At 42.1% G+C, this 5,000-nt stretch overlaps 1 protein-coding gene across 1 annotated transcript in view; it reads left to right on the top strand.

Annotated features, from left to right (window-relative positions):
• Positions 1-305: 305 nt before the first annotated feature.
• Positions 306-5,000, top strand: part of nrsn1l (neurensin 1-like) — a gene marked incomplete at its 3' end in the record, with an annotated part of 8,218 nt that continues 3,523 nt past the window's right edge. The window contains exon 1 of the mRNA XM_046327069.1: positions 306-452. The remainder of the gene's footprint in view (positions 453-5,000) is intronic.

Below are 5,000 nucleotides of genomic sequence, written 5' to 3'. Positions count from 1 at the left end.
GTGTAGAAACCTGCCCCTCCAAAATAGTACGTTAGGCGCTCTGTGGTCAGTAGACTTGTCTCGTATTCGATACAGCCTGTGGAACTCAACTCCCCTTTGTAATTTGATTTCCACTAAACCATCACTGCCCGACTCCATGTGCTACAGGCACGGTCACTGAAAGGCACCTGCCGGAGTGTCGAGGTAAGTTTTAGGAGGAAATCTCATTATTGAAAATCTAGGCTATTGAAGGAAACAGATAAATTGAAATAGGCAGGGTGTAGCCATGGTTGTGGTAGCTAGTGACAACCGGGTTCCTCTGATAACAAATGTGTTGGAGCTGTGCACCTGCGCACAGGCTCTTTATTGCAAATTGAGTGTTGATGTCAAGTGTAGATTCGCTGGTTCTGAGAGCTCGTTCTGCAATGGGACTCGAGTAAGACCGTGGCGCGGAAGCGAGCACTCCAGACAAGGTAAGATTAGAAAATGAGCCTAAACAGCCTCTAATGAAGAGGCTCACCGTTCATGTTAATAAAATACATGTTTTGCAAAGAGTTTCTCCGGAGTTGTGAAAACGGCATTTTGTAGCACGTAATTGGACAATGAGAATTAGGGGAAGGAGTTGAGACATTACCTTCTGTCTACCTACATTATCTTCTGTCTCTGTCTACATTATCTTCTGTCCACCTACATTATCTTCTGTCTACCTACATTATCTTCTGTCTCTACCTACATTATCTTCTGTCTACCTACATTATATTCTGTCTCTGCCTACATTATCTTCTGTCCACCTACATTATCTTCTGTCTACCTACATTATCTTCTGTCTCTACCTACATTATCTTCTGTCTACCTACATTATCTTCTGTCTTCGCCTACATTATCTTCTGTCTACCTACATTATCTTCTGTCTCTACCTACATTATATTCTGTCTCTGACTACATTATCTTCTGTCTACCTACATTATATTCTGTCTACCTACATTATCTTCTGTCTCTACCTACATTATCTTCTGTCTCTGACTACATTATCTTCTGTCTACCTACATTATCTTCTGTCTATATACATTATCTTCTGTCTTACTACATTATATTCTGTCTCTGACTACATTATCTTCTGTCTACCTACATTATCTTATGTCTACCTACATTATCTTCTGTCTCTACCTACATTATCTTCTGTCTCTGTCTACATTATCTTCTGTCTACCTACATTATCTTCTGTCTACCTACATTATCTTCTGTCTGTATCTACATTATCTTCTGTCTCTACCTACATTATCTTCTGTCTATATCTACATTATCTTCTGTCTACCTACATTACCTTCTGTCTCTGCATACATTATCTTCTGTCTACCTACATTATCTTCTGTCTCTACCTACATTATATTCTGTCTCTACCTACATAATCTTCTGTCTCTACCTACATTATCTTCTGTCCATCTACATTATCTTCTGTCTACCTACATTATATTCTGTCTCTAACGACATTATCTTCTGTCTACCTACATTATCTTCTGTCTCTACCTACATTATATTCTGTCTCTACCTACATAATCTTCTGTCTCTACCTACATTATCTTCTGTCTACCTACATTATCTTCTGTCTACCTACATTATATTCTGTCTCTACCGACATTATCTTCTGTCTACCTACATTATATTCTGTCTCTACCTACATTATCTTCTGTCTACCTACATTATCTTCTGTCTACCGCTGTGGGGAGAATGTTTTCAGCACCGCAATCGAAAACTAATTTACTGCTGCAAAATCGATCAATTTACCGACATTTAGTCTTGCCGTCTTTAATCTGAACAAACAACGTGGAAAAAAGAAGCTGATGAATTAGCTGACGAGAACCAGTCGGGTATCTAAATGTGATACATTTAATATGTTGTGTCGCAGGTCTCTCTCCTATTCTTGACACATCATGCACCCTCAGTTCAGTGATAATAATAGATAAGCTAGTTATTTGACAGTGTTGCACACCGCGCATCTGGTCGAGTGTTATGAGTAAGTCTCTGGTGTAGCCATTTCTGTTCTCACTAAAGCTATTCAAGTAACAAGACAATAGCTCCTTATAGACTCAGTGTGTGTGTGTGTGTGTGTGTGTGTGTGTGTGTGTGTGTGTGTGTGTGTGTGTGTGTGTGTGTGTGTGTGTGTGTGTGTGTGTGTGTGTGTGTGTGTGTGTGTGTGTGTGTGTGTGTGTGTGTGTGTGTGTGTGTGTGTGTGTGTGTGGGTGACTCATCCGTGGGTGGCTATCAACCCTTGGACCTCGGCGTCATGGCATCATCCTACACAGACAGAGCTCTATCCTTATAACGTTGCTTGATGAAACTGAGGCGAAGGAGACACCCAGGGAATACTGAAGCAACAGGGCCCTGTTTCACAAAACACTTCTTATGCAAAAACTTCTTTAAGAAAAACAATAAAAAGTTCATAAGATAATTAGTAGGTGCAACTCCTCGACAATATGATTAAGATTTCATGTTTTTCTTATGAACTTTTGAAATATCTTTGTCTCATGGGTGGAATGTTTTTAATATTTTGAATACTTTTATAAAGAATAAATATTATTAAAAGAAAACTGCCAAAAATCTATTGTTTCTATGTCAAAAGGTATTATTATAAATTATAAACTCAGCAAAAAAAATAAACGTCCTCACTGTCAACTGGGTTTTATTTTCAGCAAACTGAACATGTGTAAATATTTGTATGAACATGAGATTCAATAACTGAGACATAAACTGAACAAGTTCCACAGACATGTGACTAACAGAAATTGAATAATGTGTCCCTGAACAAAGGGGGGGGGGGGTCAAAATCAAAAGTAACAGTCAGTATCTGGTGTGGCCACCAGCTGCATTAAGTACTGCAGTGCATCTACTCCTCATGGACTGCACCAGATTTGCCAGTTTTTGCTGTGAGATGTTACCCCACTCTTTCACCAAGGCACCTGCAAGTTCCTGGACATTTCTGGGGGGAATGGTCCGAGCCCTCACCCTTCGATCCAACAGGTCCCAGACGTGCTCAATGGGATTGAGATCCAGGCTCTTCGCTGGCCATGGCAGAGCTCTGACGTTCCTTTCTTGCAGGAAATCACGCCAGAACGAGCAATATAGATGGTGGCATTGTCATGCTGGAGGGTCATGTCAGGATGAGCCTGCAGGACATGAGGGTGGAAGATGTCTTCCCTGTAACATACAGCTTTGAGACTGCCTGCAATGACACCAAGTTCAGTCTGATGATGCTGTGAAACACCTCCCAGACCATGACGGACCATACACCTCCAAATCGATCCTGCTGCAGAGTACAGGCCTCGGTGTAACGCTCATTCCTTCGACGATAAACGTGAATCCGACCATCACCCCTGGTGAGACAAATCTGCAACTCCTCAGTGAAGAGCACTTTTTGCCAGTCCTGTCTGGTCCAGCGACGGTGGGTATGTGCCCATAGGCGACGTTGAGGACCTGCTTTACAACAGGCCTACAAGCCCTCAGTCCAGCCTCTCTCAGCTTATTGCGGACAGTCTGAGCACTGATGGAGGAATTGTGCATTCCTGGTGTAACACAGGGCAGTTGTTGTTGCCATCCAGTACCTGTCCCACAGGTGTGATGTTCGGATGTACCGATCCTGTGCAGGTGTTATTACACATGGTCTGCCACTGCGAGGACGATCAGCTGTCCGTCCTGTCTCCCTGTAGCGCTGTCTTAGGCGTCTCACAGTACAGACATTGCAATTTATTACCGTGGCCACATCTGCAGTCCTCATGTCTCCTTGCAGCATGCCTAAGGCACGTTCATGCAGATGAGCAGGGACCCTGGGAACCTTTTTTTTGTTTTTTTTCAGAGTCAGTAGAAAGGCCTCTTTAGTGTCCTAAGTTTTCATAACGTGACCTTAATTGCCTACTGTCTGTAAGCTGTTAGTGTCTTAACGACCGTTCCACAGGTGCATGTTCATTATTTGTTTATGGTTCATTGAACAAGCATGGGAAACCGTGTTTAAACCCTTTACAATGAAGATCTGTGAAGAATTGTAGAATAATAGTGAAGACATCAAAACTATGAAATAACACATATGGAATCATGTAGTAGCCAAAAATTTTAAACAAATGAAAATCTATTTGAGAATCTTCAAAGTAGCCACCCTTTGCATTGATGATTGCCAAGTGTTTGCAAAGCTTTTTCTCAACCAGCTTCATGAGGTAGTCACATGGAATGATTATCCAACAGTCTTGAAGGAGTTACCACATATGCTGAGCACTTGTTGGCTGCTTTTCGTTCACTCTGCAGTCCAACTCATCCCACACCATCTCAATTGGGTTGAGGTTAGCTTCCGTTTCCGTAACAGACATGTGCTTCCGTTTCTACACCCCAGATCACAAGCATGTGGCTGACTTTCATAGCAGCCACATACAAACAGCATGGTCACTTTGCTCGTTCATTTATTCTCATATCTATGTGCTCTCCTCCTCTCACCTTTTCCCTTCACTTGTGGGCTTCAGTGCACAACACATCAGCAGTCTGTGACCAGCCAAAATAACCTTTCCAAGACAAACCTTCATATCATAACCACTAACCGCTACACACAGCTTACATCGTTGTCACCATATTAACTAACGTCATAGTCAACATAGCTACTAGAACGAACGGGTTAGTTAACAGCGTTCCAGTGTTGGATAGCCATAGCCAGCTAGCTAACATAGCATCCCTCTCTGTTGGATAGCCATAGCCAGCTAGCTAACATAGCATCCCTCTCTGTTGGATAGCTATAGCCCGCTAGCTAACATAGCATCCCTCTCTGTTGGATAGCCATAGCCAGCAAGCTAACTTAGCACCCCTCTCTGTTGGATAGCCATAGCCCGCTAGCTAACATAGCATCCCTCTCTGTTTGAGCCAGGTGTTTGAGTAGGCTAAACTAGCTAGCTGCATTCACTAGCTAATTAAGTGAAAGCTAATGTTTTTTATTTTAAATACAACCAAATATATCTAGCTCTCTCTCAATTCAATTCAAGGGGCTT

Source organism: Oncorhynchus gorbuscha, linkage group LG24, assembly GCF_021184085.1.
Source record: "Oncorhynchus gorbuscha isolate QuinsamMale2020 ecotype Even-year linkage group LG24, OgorEven_v1.0, whole genome shotgun sequence".
NCBI lineage: Eukaryota > Metazoa > Chordata > Actinopteri > Salmoniformes > Salmonidae > Oncorhynchus > Oncorhynchus gorbuscha.
Note: the sequence above shows the minus strand (reverse complement) of the source record. Positions and strands in the feature narration are given on the sequence as shown.